The sequence below is a fragment of the Rhinichthys klamathensis genome, unplaced genomic scaffold (assembly GCF_029890125.1).
Source record: "Rhinichthys klamathensis goyatoka isolate OS25496 unplaced genomic scaffold, OSU_Roscu_1.1 h1tg000040l_1, whole genome shotgun sequence".
NCBI lineage: Eukaryota > Metazoa > Chordata > Actinopteri > Cypriniformes > Leuciscidae > Rhinichthys > Rhinichthys klamathensis.
The window spans coordinates 5,371,193-5,391,016 of record NW_026606587.1 but is presented as its reverse complement, the minus strand read 5'-3'; the positions used below and the strand labels follow the sequence as shown (position 1 = coordinate 5,391,016).

Here is a 19,824-nt window from a genome sequence, read left to right as displayed (position 1 = left end):
GGAGGCCAGGGTAACACCTTGAACTCTTCATCATGTTCCTCAAACCATTCCTGAACAATGTGTGCAGTGTGGCAGGGGGCATTATCCCGCTGAAAGAGGCCACTTCCACCAGGGAACACCCTTGTCATGAAGGGGTGTACCTGATCTGGAACAATGTTTAGGTAGGTGGGATGTGTCAAATTTACTTCCACATGAATGGCCGGACCTAGGGTTTCCGAGCGGAACATTGGCCAGAGCATCACACTCACTCCATCGGCTTGTCGTCGTCCCACAGTGCATCCTGGTGCCCTTCCCCAGGTGAATGGAAGGGCCACATACATGGCCCTCCACGTGATGTAAAAGAAAATGGGACTCATTGGACCACATGACCTTCTTCCACTGCTCCAAGGTGCAGTTCTGACGCTCATTGTAGGCACTTTTGATGGTGGACAGGGACCATCATGGACACTCTGATTGGTCTGTGACTTGTGCCACAGTAGACATTCTGTTGGCTCGGACCAGACAGGATAGCATTTGTTGTCCTCATGCATCGATGAGCCTTGGGGGCCCAACACCCTCTCACTGGTTTGTGGTTTGTCCTTCCTCAGACCACTGTTGGTAAATTCTCAGCACTGATCGAGAGCAACCCACAAGCCTTGCCATTTCAGAGATACTCTGACCCAGTCGCCTTGCCATAACAATTCGGCCCTTGTCAAAGTCGCTCACGTCTTTATTTCTGCCCATTTCTCCTGCATCCAACGCATTGGTTTCGAGAACTGATTGTTTGTTTACCATCTACCCAGAAATTGACGTGACCTTGTTGTTAGGAGGTGATCAACCATATTCGTTGACCTGTGACTGGTCATAATATTTTGGCTCATCAATTGTTATAACCATTTGTTACCTTGGAATATTTTTGTGTTTCCATTTTTACTGCGCATGTATAGCAGAAAAAACTTTAAAATAGGTTGTTTAATGGCCATTGTGTCATAGTGACAACTTACAGTGTCACAACAACATGCCCCACAATTGGAAAATGTCTTTGCTAAATTAAAATATTAGTACATGTTCAATGAACTATGTGTTTTTACTGGGCAATAATGGAAGAAGTGTTCAATAGGTTTTTTGCAGCCAAGATTTTTTTATGTCAAGAAATGCAGTTGTGACAGAAGTGTTACGGTCCGTCCTGCTATCTCTGTTGGGTACATCAGATCATCAGAATGAATCTGAAATTCACAGAGGGTCTTTAGTACAGTGGCCTTAAATGAAGTGGAAATATTTACTTAATTCTAATGGAAATCTTTTGTACTTTTTCTTTTATAGAGTGGTGGAGGTATGAACCAGGAAGACTAACTTATTTGCTGCTGATTCCTTTGAGATTTTCCTATTGTTTTTTATAATTTTTTTTTTAAAAATGTATGAGTAAACTAAAGCCTGTGGTAAACATAACTTGAAGATACTTTGACGTTTTGTTCTACCACAGTACACTGCACACACTCACTCCCCAAGCTGTCTAATCGGTTTACTTATTAAAAAAAAAGTACGTTTTCAAAAATGCATCAAAATTGCGTTTTCACTATGGGTGTGTGTAAATTTACATTGTAGAACAAAATGTTTATGTTTACCACAGGCTTTATTTTACACATAAACCGAAAAAACCCATTATGAAACCCCATAGGAAAATCTCAAAGGAGCCAGCGGCCAATCAGTCTTCTGGGTTCTGATGTCATACATGCACCCCTCTATAACTTGTTCCAGTTGGCTTCTGCAGTGGGCATTGAGTCCAATGAATTGGTTATTAGCATTAAATTACAGTTACAGTAACACCCCAGAAATCGAATTATACGAGTGGGAAATTCATAAAAAAATGAGGGGGAGGAGAATGGCGTAGTGAGTAGGATGTGACCTTTGGTTGTTGATCACGTTGTCTGACTGTTAAATATTTATTTTGGATGGCAGAACAGAGCTTGAGGAAGAAGAAAAGAAGTGAGGGAGGGCTTACTAAGCCATTGAGTCAAAGCCGAGTGGGGGGATCGAGAATGTCTCTGAGTGAACTGAAGATTGCACTTAAAGGCTGCTCAGCTTGATGAAGAAAACAAACATCCTCATCATCAGCAGACGTGCAGCACGGTAGGTGTCCTTGGCTCACTACAAAACAGTACCTCCAGTGTCTTTGGCCTGAATGTCTTACAATGGTTGATATACTGTAAACTACCATTCAAAAGCATATATAGTTGCAGTAATTTCCCAACTTGAATGTCTTTTTGTGACTCATTCAACCACTCATTATATACTGTTGTGAGATATCAGAGACATAAGGAAAGGAAGGTGGTTTAGGTAAATAGGGACGAATGATCTCATCCACTTTAAACCGCCTTTACCTGAAATAAGACGGTGATAAAGGGTTCTTCAGTAGTGTGTTACATGATGTTACAGTATTTTAAATGAGTCACTGTGTGTAAGAATTAGTTTCCAAAGAATTACTTCCAACAAGTTCTCAGAATAAAAAGCAAAGCTGTCATTGTTTTACAGTTTATGCTCAATTTTACTGTTAACCTCAGCTCTATCCAGATTTTTACAAAACTAGCTCCTCAAAAGAGGCATGTTTTAACATCACTTATGGTAATTACTCATTTTGTGTATATCAGGGTTTGAAACAGTATTACTAGTGGAACTGTTTTTACATCCAAATGGAATTGTTCAACAAATATAAAAATTCTGTCATTGTTTACCTTCATAAGTAAATGAATAACACTGAAATTTAAGATCTTTACTGATAATCTTCCAACTGCGAATGGATTATTGAGTCTAGTGATTTTTACACAATTCAATGCAAAGATCTGACTCATTCATGAATTGAACATTGCCACTTCAAAGAAAGCATGTCAAGATGTTCTCTTTATGCAAGACAGTAATTTGAAATGTGTTTTTTAGGTCGATGTTAATATAGAGTGGCTCATTTTAGCCGGTCAGCCCAGTAGTTTTAGTATCCTCTAATTTAATGGACATATGTGGTCACTAAACTTCATTGCCTGTGGAAATAGTTAGAAAGCATGTTGCGTGGCTGAACTAGAAGGACATCGTGATGTTATTTGATTGTTTCATTTCATGGGCACATCTTCAATTGACATGGTTTGCATTATTAGTATTACTCAGGCACTGACAGTATGACTGGAATAAAGGAAGCCCCAAGGCTGTGTTCGGGTGAATGACAGAAAATACATGAAGGCATGAGATAATAGCATGTCAGAGAGAGAGAGAAAGTGATTTTCTGTCCTCAAGTGAACAATGAGCTGATGTATTTGCAGATCAAACATGCCGTCTGTGTGTGTGGGAAGGGAAATGCACTCATTTGTTCTTTTGATTTTAACACACAAGAGGGTGTTTCTCCTCAGCCTGCATGGGACTTTCTATTATTTCCAGCTGTGCATGTGTGTGTATAAGTATGTGAGTATGGGATGGAAACTATTACAGAGCTTTGGACTCGTTAGGCACAGAGAGTTTCATGTATGAACACACACACACACACACACACACATACACACACACAAAGGCTGAGTCACAGAATCAGAGTAAATTGCAAACGCCCTCCCAGCAAAAACAGAGCTGGCTGTAATCTGTTCCCTCTCTCTGCTTCTTTCTGTGCTACTCATTCCAGGGAAACATCTCCTCACGGTAAATACGCCTCTTTCAGTTCTCTTCAAACTTCATGACTCTCTTTTACTCAACTGTATGCTTCTGTTCTGTTTTGAAGTAAATATTAAGGTGATTTTGAACATGAATCATCACTACCTATAATCTTTTCTGTCACTTTCCTTCTTGCTGTAACATTTGTGGAGACGCATGCTTGACGGTTTACACCCAGGGAGTGAAATTCACACCCACCACCAGCCATCAAATGTTGGTACTTTGTGTCAATTGGTTGGTAATTTCGCTTAGTAGCCTGTAAGACATCTTATTCTGCTAAAGTGATTGATACTAATGTTGATCAAAAACAGATCCACTTGGCCAGCGACAGTGTGAATGCAAAGAGAACTGGGGTTTTATATATGGTTCTTAGGATTCTAGGATTCTTTGTCTTTGCATGTTCCTCCAAATAATAAGTAAAAATACAAGTGTTTTTCAGTAAAATAAATAAATAAATAATAATAATCTGCCATTAACCAGCTGCTGTGTTTTAGTGGGCAAAAAAGTACCTTATTTAGAGTGCATAAAGAAAACATGCAGTTCTCTGAAGTTGTAATAATTTGCTGTCAGAGGTATTGTCCCACGAGAAGCTGTTGAGCCTGATCTGCTAGATTCCTGTCAGACTGTGTTTCCTGTCATTCTACTTCCCGTGTGACAGGTTGACAACGGTCATTTATTCATACACTCTTGAAAGTTGAAGTTGGGTTAAAATTTTAAATTACATTTTTAACCCAACATTTGGGTTTGTCCATATTTGACCCAAATTTGGGTTGAAACAACCTAGCATTTTTTAGAGTGTACAGTAGATACAGTTGGCAAGGATGCCTTTACGTGGGGGAAAACAAATGTACTCATTTAAGGAAAAATGACCAGATATTTTCAATATTTCTGTTTTAAAATAACAGTTTTTTTTTTGTTTGTATGTCAAAATTCAGAACTTATTTTTTGCTTGTGATTTGTATTCCCTACGCTAAACCAGTCCATGTCTCCACTGAATGTGCAGAGTCTGTGTCTATTGAAGCATCAGATGGATGTGCTATCTGGAGCGTTGTCTGTTGCTGTTGTCGTTTCATAGATTTGAGGCTGCTTGAATTTGATTGGTATAGGCTGTTGTTCTTGCACTTGTTTTAGTATCTTGCACATTTTATGCACAGTAGCCACTCCTTGTTCCAGAACATTCAAATGTTGAGTTCACAAACTCAGCAATCAATCAATTTTTATTGAGTGTTATATATCAGTAGTGCGGTCTGAGACTTGTCAAGAGTAAATATTTACCATCGTGGTGAACTTAGTTTCCTCTTACGCAACACTGAGTCATGCCAGTCATGCTGTTATTTAGCAGTGGTTTGCTGCCATTCACAGTATCTCTTAAGCCCTTGGTTATATTTTGTCAGTATTGGTGCAACATGTTTACTCTATAATTTAGTGTAGAAGTAGTTGACAAATCATAGCCATTTCAGAGTGTAGTTTCATTATAAGGATTTGTGCTTGTTTGGGGAGTTGTTTAAAGTAGGGGCTGACAACCTTTTTTAGGCCAAGGACCCATCAGAGACATAGCAGAAGACCCCGTTATGTTATATAAAATGTATTGTATAAGTCTGTAATAACGTACTAATGCATTTACTTTACTGTTAAAAAACTTGGGATGGGTAAGACTTGTAATGTTTTTGAAAGAAGAATCTTATATTCACAAAGGGTGAAGTGATTTGATCAAAGATACAGTAAATAAAACAGTAATGTTGTGAAATATTATTACAACTTAAAATAACAGTTTTTTTATTTGAATATATCCGAAAATATATTTTATTTGTGTAATGGCACAGCTGAATTTGCTCATTTGGTGCTCAAGAAACATTTTTTAATGTCGAAAACGGTTGTGCTGCTTAATATTCTTTTTGTGGAAACCATGATGCATTTTTTTCAGGATTCTTTTGATAAACAGCATTTATTTGAAATATACATCTTAAATGTCTCTGCTGACACTTTTAATCAATTGAAAGCATCCTTGCTGAATAAAAGTATTAATAAAAAAATCTTACCGACCCCAAACTTTTGAACGGTAGTGTACATTTAACATTTCATTAGTATTATCATTATTGATCTACAACGCCATGTATTTTATTGTAATGCACATTACAATTACATTTTTCTTGATACATTTAAATGTAGGAGGGACTCTAAAACATTAAGCTGAACTTTAAGCTGCTTAACATTAGCTTTGGTTGAAGTATTGTGCTTTTTTAATGCAAATGCACATTTTTCACAAACGCCTGGTTTAAAGAAGGCCTTTTATGTGCTTTCTTTTTTTATATGAGGTTTATCTGTACGTTTTGCACAGAACTGAAAAAGAATGGTAGATTGTTTATCAGGTTATGATGAGGTTTCTTTCGGTCCAGTGATCACCATACTGGCGAACAAAAATATCTGCTCGCTGCAGGAGACCAGCCATTAATAACATGCCTATCGTTTATTAAGCCCTCTCTCCTCTCCTCTATAGTTCATCACTCACTCTTCTCTGCCCTCTCAATGGTTTATTTCTCTTTCCTCAGTCTCACGCTGAACTTTCATTCCAGTATAAGACCTCTGTGTTCTCCTCTCCTCTCGTCTGGTCTCACCTCATGCATTCTCCTGTTTAAACTGTCAGTTGTGAAATGTATTTTCTTCTCTCCTCTGTTTTGCAATAGTCTGGTTTCTGTACACACACACACACACAAACACACACACACTGTAAGACTATACCATTTAAGACTGGTTTGCCCTACTGAGCCAAACCAATGAATTATTAAGAACGAGCTGGCTTCCCAAGATCCAGTGGAAAATAGCCAGCAATGGAAAATGCCACACATGCATAAACGAGTTCAGGTAATCAAGAATTCACTCTTTAAAATGCATAAAAAACCACACACAGAACTAAGGCAGTTGTGCCCGATAAATTTTATTATCGTTTTGTTGCTTTTTATGATGGTGGTGTGGCTTAGTGGTTAAAGACCTGATTGTAGGTTTGATCTCCACAAGGGGGGATTGAAGAACAATCACCGTTGTGCTCTTGAAAACTACAAGTTCCTCCACTGAGACTTCAGATCAATGCATACGATAAATTACTACTCATGATATGATAACGTTAAAACATCTCGTTACGACTGTAACCCTGGTTCCCTGAGAAGGGAACTCAGCTCTGCATCAGAATGTTGATGCTATGGGAACACTTCTGCCTAACTGCATCTGAAGCACGTGTGAAATCACTCCAATCTCATTGGCGAGACATCGTCCCGTGACGGATGACGGTGCACCGTCAAGTATTGGCTAAAGTAAATCGCTCTCAGGTATGCAGGAAATTATGGCAAAACAACACAGTGTCTTGTTCCCTTCTACAATTGTAACTGAGACGCTTCCTTTTGAGGGAACTCAGCGCTGCATCAGAATGTTGACGCAAAGGGAATGTTCATACCCACTACGCCATACTGAACAAATGCCTGTCCAAGTGTGAATCATAATGAGCACAAATGTAAGTCACAAGCATTTGAGATCCTGCCGTGGACTCTATATCCTGGCTATAAAATCTGATGAAGGCATGTGGAGAGGACCAGCGTACCGCATCACAAACGTGGGTGAACCAAATCAGACCAACAATTGGGATGAGCAGTGGATGTAACAATTAAGTGCAAAGCAAATTGAGCTTCTCTTGGTCCTCCATCTGAAAAGGAGGAGGACAAAAAGCCTGCAAAACAATAGTGTGCTGCATTTGTAGGCACTTTAGGCACATAACCCGGTCTAGGGTAAAGAAAAGCTTTTTGAGCAAACTCTAGGCAGCAGGAAGCAACAGACAGGGCCTGCAGATCTCCTAACCTTTTCAGTGAAGTAATTGCAAGTAAGAAAGCCATATTAAGAGGAGTCAGACATTTCTCTGAAGCTGTCTCAAAAGGCTCAAATGGTGCCATAGACAAACCCTCCAATGGACAAATCTCAGGTTGAAACTCTTGAATGACTCCACTTCAATGCATACAGTTTCCTCATGGAGGGGAGGTAGAGGGCTGTAGAGTTTAGAATGGTCTCAACAACCTTGGTCGAGAGACCAGAGTTCAAGATTTGGTCCCTTCAGGGGCAAACCCACAGATGGAGATTTGTATCTCCAGTCAGGGGTGATAAATAGTGCCATCTAGGAGAGACATCAGGTCTGAGAACAATACTTGGGCTGGCTATAGCAGATGAACCTCGTCCTGGCAAACTCTCTCCTGAACTCCCAGGAGCAGAGCAACCGGGGGAAATGTGTACATGTAAGATGTTTTCGATTCAAATATCCAAAAACCACAAAAAAACACACACAAAAAAACAACGTATATACACTCACCTAAAGGATTATTAGGAACACCTGTTCAATTTCTCATTAATGCAATTATCTAATCAACCAATCACATGGCAGTTGCTTCAATGCATTTAGGGGTGTGGTCCTGGACAATCTCCTGAACTCCAAACTGAATGTCAGAATAGGAAAGAAAGGTGATTTAAGCAATTTTGAGCGTGGCATGGGTGCAACCACAGAAACCGAAATTTCTCGGGACAGCAGCATGTGTCCAAATTTTAATCTTAACCGTTCTATTTTATCAGAAACGATCTTGAAACAGGGCTTTAAGTGTAAAATACCAAACTTGTCCTATAAGCCATTCATGCGCAAGATGCCATGAAAGTAACTTCATTTGGTACTCGCATGCAGGATCATTAATTTAGAGGTAGAGGGCTGTAGAGTTTAGAATGGTCTCAACAACCTTGGTTGACAGACCAGAGTTCAAGATTTGGTCCCTTCAGGGGCAAACCCACAGATGGAGATCTATATCTCCAGTCAGGGGTGATAAATGGTGCCCATATTCAGTTTTTTAGCTAGTTAACAGAAATACTTGTTAATAATAATGATATGATGACGATTTTCTGTAAGTCAAACAGTAGCCTAAACGTGTACCGATTTGAACTGTATTGCAGAAAGATTGGTGTCATTTATATCATTTATAAAGTTTTTGTATTGACTTACTGGTAGAGTACTTTTGACTTACTATAAAGTAATATAGTGCTGCCAATTTAGAAGGGCATAGAAAGAAGGGCATACGGCATTAGAACAACACCAGGGTGAGTAAATTATGACTTAAATTTATTTTTAGTGTGAACTATCCCTTTAAGTCTTGTAAATCAAATCATGAGTACTTTGTACCTGTACTGTGATAATCCACAATTACCCTCAGTATCCTTTAGCACAGTTCCTAAGAAGATGACAGGACATGTCTATGTACAATGTCTGAGTAGTCATTTATATAATGATAAGGTTAACATCTATACAATATGTTTCTTGTCCATATCAGTATATTAGAATGGTTTCTGAAGGATCATGTGACACTAAAGACTGGAATAATGGCTACTGAAAATTCAGCTTTTCCATTACAGGAATTAATTACATTTTATTATATATTAAAGTAGAATATATTCTTTTGAATTGTAATTCACATTATTACTGTTTTTACTGCAGTTGATCAAATAAATTGCAACTATGGTGTGCATAAGTACACATTGTATGCAACTATGGTCTTATTATGTATGCAATATAATAAGAAATACATTTCAGTGTAGGCCAACTTTTTTCACAAGTTAGGTTTTCCCTTAGTTTGAGACCATTCCACTAAATCTTACACTTTCTTGAAATATCTAAGAATTGGGCATGTTTCTCAATTCAAGCCCTCTGCCTCATTTGTCAATTATCTGTTCAAAAAATTCTCAAGCATAAATTCACTTTTCACTTAGTCACTTACGTACGCCTCCTCTGGTTGGCCATGTATGGCCAGACACACATAAGCAGTGGCTCGTAGAAAAACAGTGGGGTGGGAGCACAGGAAGGACAGAACAGAACGAAATGAGAGGAGAAACGTCAGGAGGTGAATGTGGTTTGGTCTTTGAATTCCCCAGTCTTTAACCCCGTGCTGTGAAATATCACCTTATGGCCACAAAAGGCTGACTGCCTATTCAAATGCTCTTTAGTGAAGGCAGCCAAAAGTGAGCCAGGCCTCTGCACACAGTCTGTATGTTACCATAGCAACCCTTGTCAACCAGGAAGCCCAGTAGTGGTGGAGTGAGAGAGAGAGAGAGCGAGAGCGAGAGCGAGAGCGAGGGATCGAGAGCATGTGTGTGTCAGTATGTGAGAGGGACTTAACAGAGGTTAAGTAGACGGGAGCAAAAACCAGTGAGGGAGAGAGAGAAAGAACTGACCTTAAAGCAGATAAAAAGAGAGAAAAAGTACAGAAAGAGCAGGCTGCTTCTACAAAGCAGACCAACCAGCACGTATACAGGGAATTGTGTGTGTCATCCTGGGAAATCTGTGCGTGTCACACACATACACACCCACACAAACCGGTGAGTTGATTTTTTCCATCTGACAGCCATCAGCCTGTTAGCGTGAGTATTGTAAAACACAGTTAAATGATAATGTAAACCAACTCATTTATTCATGCAGTTCTTTTTGGCCCAGTTTTGGCAGGGTTGTGTTGAACTGGTAGACCGCTTTACTTCTGAAGTTGATTCTTAACTCTCTTTGAAGGATTAAGGGTCTTTGGTGGGAGTTTTCAAAGCAGTGGAAAAAGAGCATAAATACTGCAGAAAAGCCAAAATCTGAAGTCCTGTATGGTGTTCTGCGTTTACAGCGATATTTCTATGAATATGTTGAAAGTAATTTGTTTTCAAGTGGCTGGACCTCATTAAGACAGTTGTTTTTCCTGTAATGAATTTGCCTGCTTAGAAGTGGTGTGATTTGATTGACATTTGATTATTGTAGTTTGACCCCAAATTCATTGTTCATGTTTGTTGTCTTTACGTTTTAAAATGAAATACTTTTGTACATTCATTCTGTTTGATGTCATGATTTAATGTTATTAAATCATGCAAAAAATGTTGGATGTACAAAATGCAATTGGTTTGTTATCTAATATTGAAAGACTGGACGATATGGATAACCCATTAAAAAAGGTGATATTTTAAAATCTATACTATTTTCTATAAATTAAAAATAAAACACTAAAAACTAAAATTGATGAATTTAGATGAACTTTAGCATCAAAATAGCCTATTATAATGTAGAGAAGTGGATTATCATTCTGAGATCTTCTCAAGATTACATTTAACAGTATATTTTAATTATCAGTGTTTTTAAAGATTCATTTTAAAGTTAGCATGAAATGGAAACTATTTTCTAAATGCATTCTATTGATCTTACTGTGAGCGATTCAGGTTTCATTTAATATATATATATATATATATATATATATATTCTAGGGCTGTCAAATGATTAATCGCATCCAAAATAAAAGTTTGTGTTTACATAACATATGTGGGTGCACTGTGTATAATTATTTTGTATATATATATAAATACACACACATGCATGTATATTTAAGAAAAAAATATTTATATATAAAATATTTATATATAATATAAATTATATATAAATCCATATACAGTATATACATGAAAATATTTCTTAAATATATACAAGCATGTGTGTGTATTTATATATATAAAATAATTATACACAGTGCACCCACATATATTATGTGTGACGTAGAGGCGGAGACGGTCGAATCCATTTGCAGATATTTATTAAAGGTGAAGACAAACTGAGAACAAGCCAACAGAAACACAAAAGTAGTCAAGGGGAATCCAGAATCGAAGTCAAACTTGCAAAGGTCAGAGGCAGGCGGCAAAGGTTCACACAATGAATTCAGAGTCCAAGTTCAAACACAAAAGATCAAGTCCAAGCACAGAGAAACACGAGATACAAACTGAGACAGGGTTTGGGTAAAACAATACTTCACAAATGGGCATAGAACAGAACAGTCCAGATAAAGGGTGGCTGAGGGTGCACAGGTGAGACTGATGAAGGCATGATGAGGTGATTAGGGAAATGAAGTCCTAGTATGCAGGAGAGAGGGATCTAGTGAAACCAGGAGGAGGCGTTGTCGTGCGTTCCGTGACAGAGCCCCCCCCCCCTGCGAGCGGCTCCGGAAGCGAGGACCTGGTCGACGACGGGGTCGTCCACGGGGTCTTGGAGCAGGTAGGTCTGGGTGGTCCCGGTGGAATGCAGCAGTTAATGTGGGATCCAATATGTCCTGAGACTTGACCCAGGAGCGTTCCTCAAGACCGTACCCCTCCCAGTCAATGAAATATTGTAGAACCCCGCCGTGACGTCTGGAGCTCAGGATCTCTCGCACCCGGAAAGCCTCCGCACCGCCCACTTCAATGGGGGGAGCCTGAACAGCAGCGACCTCCTCCCGGTTCCTCTCACTCCTGGGGGCAATAGCGGGTCTGAAAAGGGACACATAAAAGGTGGGTGAGATCTTGTACTGAGCAGGGAGTGACAAACGAAAAGAAACAGGAGTTATCTGGCGGAGTATTTTGAATGGTCCAATGAAACGAGGAGAGAGCTTCTTGCATGGGAGCTTGAGACGAAGATCTCGAGCGGAAAGCCACACCCACTGGCCAGGTCGGTATCTGGGACCCTCACGCCTCCTTCGATCCGCCTGATGCTGATAACGGCGAACGGCGCGCTGCAGCTGGACGTGAGCAGCATCCCAGGTGGCCTCGCTACGCCGGAGCCAGGCATCTACCGCTGGGAGGTCGGAAGGTTCCCCGGCCCACGGGAAGAGGGGAGGCTGAAAACCTAGAACACATCGAAAGGGTGTTAAACCAGTGGCAGGCTTTATCAGAGAATTCTGGGCATACTCCGCCCAGGCCAGAAAACGACTCCAATCCCGTTGATTCTGGTGGCAGTAAGTTCTCAGGAAACGAATTAGGTCCTGGTTAAGACGTTCAACCTGGCCGTTGGCCTGAGGATGGTAACCAGAGGTTAAGCTGACATTGATGTTTAGCTTTGCACATAATTCTCTCCAGACACGGGAAGTAAATTGGGGACCGCGGTCAGTTACAATGTCATCGGGCAGGCCAAACAGACGGAAAACCTGATTGAATAACGCCTCTGCAGTCTGTAGGGCCGTGGGCAGACCGGTTAAAGGAATGAAGCGGCAGGATTTGGAGAAACGATCCACCACGGAGAGGATGGTAGTGAATCCTTGAGATGGAGGTAGATCCGTTACAAAATCCACAGCGATGTGGGACCAGGGACGCTGTGGGACTGGCAGAGGTTGCAGCAATCCTGCGGGCTTGAGATGGGAGGATTTCACAGTATTACAGACAGAGCATTGGTGAACAAATTTGATAACGTCAGACTGAAGAGAAGCCCACCAAAAGCGGTTTGAGACCAACTGAATGGTAGCGGTAATACCTGGATGACCTGCGCTGGGAGTGCAGTGAACCCATTGAAGCACACGGTGGCGGAGATCTGGTGGAACAAAGAGACGATCCGCAGGACATGCTGGTGGAGCGGGATGACGACTCAGTGCAGTGGTGATCTCGGAGATAATGTCCCATTGTACGGGAGCCACGATGAGAGCAGTGGGAATAATGGGTTCAGGCTTGGCTTCGATGGCTGGATCATCGAACTGACGGGAGAGAGCGTCAGCTTTGACGTTCTGGCAGCCTGGTCTGTAAGTAATCCTGAAATCAAATCTTGAGAAAAACAGTGACCAGCGAGCCTGGCGGGAATTCAGATGTTTAGCTGACCTGATATACTCCAGATTCCTATGATCCGTGAGCACTGTGAACGGTTGACGGGTTCCCTCCAGCCAGTGCCTCCACTCCTCAAAGGCGGTCTTCATGGCCAGAAGCTCGCGATCACCCACGTCATCATTTCTTTCTGCAGAATTGAGTTTGCGAGAATAGAAGGCACAAGGAAACATCTTAGCTGGCTCACCATGCCGTTGTGATAACACTGCCCCCACACCTGTACTAGACGCATCCACTTCCACGATGAATTCCTTTTCTGGATCAGGGTGATGGAGAATAGGAGCAGACGTAAACCGTTCCTTGAGTCGAGCAAAGGCCTCGGTACAAACCGCTGTCCACTTGAAACATTTACCTCCCCCTCGAAGCAGAGATGTTAAAGGAGCTGCAATCACACTGAAATTGCGGATAAATCTGCGGTAAAAGTTAGAGAAGCCCAGGAAGCGCCGTAGCTCTTTAACCGAGGATGGTTGGGGCCAGTTAATCACTGCTCTGACCTTGTTGTCATCCATAAGGACACCGTCCGCACTGATGACATAACCCAGGAAGGAGATGCGTGTCTGATGAAATTCGCACTTGGAAAGCTTGGCATAGAGTTGATTCTCAATCAGGCGCCTGAGAACTGCACGAACATCTTGAACATGCTCCTCAAGGGAATCAGAGAAAATCAGAATATCATCAATGTACACAATAACTTTATGATGCAACATGTCCCGAAAAGTCTCGTTAACAAAAGCCTGGAAAACGGAAGGACTATTGGACAGGCCGAAAGGCATTACCCTGTATGTATTCATAGTGCCCGGATGTAGTCGAAAACGCCGTCTTCCATTCATCTCCACTCCGTATGCGAATCAGGTTGTATGCATTCCTTAGATCCAGCTTGGTAAAATAGCGAGCAGTGCGGAGCATCTCCCGAGTCAATCAGGGCTTTTAGGTTAAACTCTTGTCCGTTAATCTTTAAAACACTCTCCACAGTAAACAGTTTAGAAGAGGAATTAGAACTCACCGCCGTCGAATTCTTGAGAGCTGGATTCACCGGACAGGTGGCCCGCAGATGTCCTGCTTCTCCACAGTACATACAGAGATGATTACGGCGTCTCCTCTCCCGTTCCGCCGTGGAGAGGCGTGTGTAGCCAATCTGCATAGGTTCTGACTCCGCTCTGGGAAATGTACACTCAAGAAGGCTGGATCTGAGAGGTGCGAGTCGAGCGCGTAACAAATTGTCCAGGCGGATAGCAAGCTCCATAATTTGATTCAGGGTTTTACCGTCGTCGCGACACGCCAGTTCTCCTTGGAGGTTTGGGTTAAGTCCCTGGCGATACATGAGCTTAAGAGGTTCCTCCCTCCATCCAGTTTGGGCAGCCAGGGTACGGAAAGAGAGCGTGTAGTCGGCTGCAGTCGAATTTCCCTGGCATAACGTGAGCAGCAGTTCCCCTGGATCCTTTCCTCCCGCTGAGTGTTCAAACACCTCTCTAAATTGAGTCAGAAATTCATTATAAGATGGGAAGGAGAGCTGACCGCCATACCAGAGTGCAGTAGCCCATACCAGAGCTCGACCCGTGAGTAGGGAACAGATGAAGGACACGCGGCTTCCATCAGTGGAGAAGGACTGTGGCCGTTGGTCGAAATACAAACTGCACTGCAACAGAAAGCCCTTACAAGCAGAGGGTGAGCCATCAAATTTCTCCGGGAGAGATAAATTGGGTAGAGAAGAGGTGTTACTCACAACAGGTGGTGTCGCTGGATCAGCAGGTTGAACCGCAGTCGCGTCTGGCTGCGATAGGGTTTGAACCGTTCTTGCGAGCTTCTCTGTGAGAGCGGTTAATTTTACCAGCTGTTGCTGATGGGCAGTGAGAACATTAGCTTGATTAGATACCTCAGAGGTTAGTCGACTGAAATCTGCTGGATCCTGATGTGGTGAAGTATTCTGTGACGTAGAGGCGGAGACGGTCGAATCCATTTGCAGATATTTATTAAAGGTGAAGACAAACTGAGAACAAGCCAACAGAAACACAAAAGTAGTCAAGGGAAATCCAGAATCGAAGTCAAACTTGCAAAGGTCAGAGGCAGGCGGCAAAGGTTCACACAATGAATTCAGAGTCCAAGTTCAAACACAAAAGATCAAGTCCAAGCACAGAGAAACACGAGATACAAACTGAGACAGGGTTTGGGTATAACAATACTTCACAAATGGGCATAGAACAGAACAGTCCAGATAAAGGGTGGCTGAGGGTGCACAGGTGAGACTGATGAAGGCATGATGAGGTGATTAGGGAAATGAAGTCCTAGTATGCAGGAGAGAGGGATCTAGTGAAACCAGGAGGAGGCGTTGTCGTGCGTTCCGTGACATTATGTAAACACAAACTTTTATTTTGGATGCGATTAATCATTTGACAGCCCTAATAAATTCATAATATCTAATCAATATATATATTAAATTATTAAATATATAAATTATAAACGATCTTCTGGTGAAATGAAAAGACTTCTTCATTTATGTCGCTTAAACCCGTTCCCTTTCTTACTTCAACCAGACTTCAACCTCACTTTCATATTTGTCAACATCCAATCAAGTCTCTGCTCTAAATCTTCTTTTTCTTTTTCGATAACCTGTTACTTGGATGTAAATCCAATACAGAAGAAAAGATCTGTCACTACTTCTGTTACATTACAACTCTAAGTGAGCGAATAAGATGACCAAAAAAGGTCATATAAATGTAAAAAAGGGGGAAATGATAATGTACAATATTAACTGATATTGATAAATAAAAAACAAAACAAAATCTCAGATAACCGACATACTGTACTGTAGGTCTTAGAGATATATAATATAAAACATCAAGATATCAAGCTAATATTAAGTCTGAAATAAATGTATAATTAGTATAGTCAGACTGCTTTTCTCAACCTCACATATTCCCATGCTATAGTTTATGCTAGTTAAAGATATTTTCCCAGAGTGCTCCTCTAGTCAGTGACTGACAGCTTAATCTCATTGAATATGTCTTGCATTTCTACACGTCTATCTGGGTGTTTCTCACCGTTGCAAGGCAAATGAGTGCAAACTTCAGTGTCAGCTCCATTAGTGCGTGTTCCAGTGACAAAAGCATGGAGGGAAGGGTCTCCTTTCTCACCTCTGAACCTGTCAGGTCCATGAGAACGACCGCAGCAACACACACTGATCTCTCTGAGAACATTCTCACATTGTATGTGTGTGCGTGAGTGTGTGCACGTGTGCTTTACATAAGCATGACATTATGGGGACCCTCATAGCAGGGGTGCGGCCTGGGATTTTGGGCCCCATGAAAAAATAGGTACTGCTGCACCCGTTCAATTAATAAAATCGATTTATGGGGCCCCTAAAAGTGTGTGGGCCCTTAGAATCGTCCTAACTTTTCCCCCCTTAGCGGCGCCCCTGCCTCATAGTATGGGGCATTTCCCAGCCTTTGATCTACAAATACATAAGGGTACAAAAAAATGCCATTTTCTTTACGAAGAGACGTCGTGCTGATTTGAATCATCTTCAACGGGTCCAAACAGGGGTTTCACAGTCTCCACACTTAGTTGATTTTGGATGGTGCACAGAGTCCATGTGGAGGAGCCCATTTTGACTCATCGCTATCAAATTGTTTGTGGGATCCATCCCTCCTGAGTCGAGCGATGGACGACCATACATGGTGATCAGATGGACCTGCTGCTGATTAATGTGTGTATCGTGTAATAACAGGAGATTGTAAACAGACGCACAGCAAAGCCTTGTATGGTGTCCGCTTGCATTCATCAAGAAGTCAAGAGCAACAGACCTGTGAAAGAGAGAGAGGAGAAAAGTTAGCAATCATGAAACATATGAGGGGGACGTTTGCTTTGTTATGCTGTTTTTGTTATTTTTAATTTTAGAAAACTTCCTCTTATTTCAACATGCAGAGACCATTTGTTGGCTGACTCCCTTGAAAAATGTAACTTAAAGTCCCCCTGTAGTCAATCATTTTATCCTTTAAGGGTGTATTCACACCTGCCTTGTTTGGTTCGATTGAATCGAACTCTAGTTCGTTTCCCCCCTTGGTGCGGACCTTTTGGGCAGGTGTGAATACAGCAATCGAACTCGGGTGCGGACCAAACAACCGAACCGAGACCCAGCTGAAGAGGTGGTCTCGGTACGGTTCCAAACGAACTCTGGTACGGTTCGTTTACGGTGTGAACATGAACCGACCCAATTGCAAGAAAGCACTGCGCCTTTGAGTTAACAGGCTTCCGTAGTCGGAGTTGCGTTATGGGAAAGTGATCTGTTGTAGCCTACTACATTACATCTGTTGCGCGTCTTTCTGCACATCGTGTGTGTGCGTCATTGGAATGGAATGAATGAATGAGTGTGTGCATCAGGACATTCACATACAGAGCGTTCTCTTTAGTCTAATCGCGCATAGATGCAAAAAAAAAAAAGAGAAGCATTTGCAGTTCATAGAATGTAACGATAGTTACAATACAAGGATGATGCTGCGTTAATTTACGTTAAGCCTTTTTTGCACTTCCTGATTTCCCTACTTGAGAATCCTTGTTCAATGAATGGATGACCTTAGCACACGTGTGGTTTTGTTTACAAATTTTGGTTCACTTGCAAAAAGAGCAGTGTGAAAGCGAACAGTACCAAAAAAAAAAAAAAACATTTTTATTTGGTCCGGACAAAATCAAGTGAACTATCGGACTTTCCTGGTGTGAATACACCCTAAAACTCATCTTTGATCACCAAAATTACATATTAAATTTTTTTATGTTAATAGGCTTAACATAGCTGGAATGCAACTCTACAACCTTGTTTCATTTAGTATACGCGGAACCATGAATATGCTAATTAGCCCCACCTCCACCCACGCCAGATCACAGATTCACTTGGCCAACTTACTGAGGTAAACGCTGCACAATGGTATCACTCTTTACAACGTCGGACACATAAACAGTAATTCATATGATTAGTCTTTTGCTTGACTAAGTTATCAAACAGCTAATAATGTGTTGCTAATGTGACACAAACTACTGCATGTTGAACAACTCAGAACGTCAGTGGATAAAGGCATATACTGTAGTCCATCATAACATTGTAATATACATCATACACCCGCTATATTGCTAAATCCACCCGATTTTTCATATCAACAAAAAAATATACCGGGATAACCTGGCATCTCTCAAGACTCCCCTGGTAGTTCGCTGTTAATGAAATGCTAAAGCCCGCCGGCACATTGACGTGATTGGTTACAAGGAAGTTTGTGATGTCAGAAACACCAGCGATTTCAAACCGCGTTTTTGAGACTGTCTTTTTTTCACTGCAGTTTTATGGAGAAAATACTCAGGAATGGTGCTGACTTGTGAATTTGCACATAGACATATAAACAACATTAAAAACTTGATTTTCACCAGAGGGGGACTTTATCTTCCTACAATATCCTTCATCTGTGGCATGGGTTGTCTTCGTTTCGTTAGGGACTGTTTGTTTGGACATTTCTGTGTTATCTAAACATTGTTTGCTTGAGCATCCAAACAGCCTAGCACAGCAACAGCTTGGCCAATGAAGTGTTTGGGGTGGGGCAACCTGTTTTTTCAACCAATGGCAGAAGTGGGGAGTTTCTGATCTAAAAACAATCATTATTTTTGCAATTATGTTATGCAGTGAAATGACACTTTTCCACTTTAAGTATGTGTCTTTAGAATTTTTCTCTGTCTGTTTTCTTGCCAGTTTCTAAAGCCCAAACCGTATAAGGTTTGACAGAAATGCTAGTAAATGCTTTCAATACTTTAGTTTAATGGTGTGCACAAACACACACACTAGAAAGTTTAATCTTTGTCCAGTTTTTGTTCTATTTCTTTCCAGAAGTCATGAGCCACAAAAAATATCTATGTACACATTTAAACTAGAGTTGCGAGTAACTCTTAACCACTCTGCAACATGGTCATTTAATGTTGTTGCGTCTCCAGTAGTTTGTTGTTGTCGTTCGATCTCAACCGTTTCTTTTTCAACATCAACGCAAGGATTGGGGACTAAAGTTTTGGTTACGGTGTGTTCAGTTTGACCTAACTGGTTGTTTATGTCGCACAATGTGCCATTGATTTTACCCAAGATCTCACTCATATCGTCCACTCAGATTCGATTAAAGGGATACTCCACCCAAAAATGAAAATTCTGTCATCATTAGCCATGTTTCCATCCACTTGTCAATCGAATTATCGGAAGTTCGGTAAAAAAACCTCATGCGAATAAAGCTGGTGAAAGTGTGTTTCCATCAAACGGCTTTAAAGCGGATAAAAACCTGTGCGTAATGACGTCACATGCTGTTTTGCGATCAAATTGGTATATCGAATTGATTTGAGACATGTTAAGGTGTTTCCATTCATTTTCTCACCGAATTGCACAACATTCAAGCCAACATTTGCGAACAAAGTTTAACTAGGGAAAATGGATTGCACCATAATAACGTTTCCATCCGCGTTTATCGCATAAGCCGTATATCGATCAAG

The 19,824-nt window shown here is 41.1% G+C and overlaps 1 protein-coding gene across 5 annotated transcripts in view; it reads left to right on the top strand.

Moving 5' to 3' along the window:
* Positions 1-1,996: 1,996 nt before the first annotated feature.
* The window catches only part of sorbs3 (sorbin and SH3 domain containing 3), an 83,987-nt gene continuing 66,159 nt past the window's right edge, over positions 1,997-19,824 (top strand). Inside the window, exon 1 of one of the 5 annotated variants that reach the window (XM_056246677.1) lies at positions 1,997-2,109. The gene's annotated coding sequence lies outside the window, so the exon portion shown is untranslated. Of the gene's footprint in view, positions 2,110-3,553; positions 3,655-9,950; positions 10,057-19,824 lie in introns of those variants that run through there. The other 4 variants (XM_056246679.1, XM_056246678.1, XM_056246675.1 and 1 more) reach the window with 4 other exon arrangements.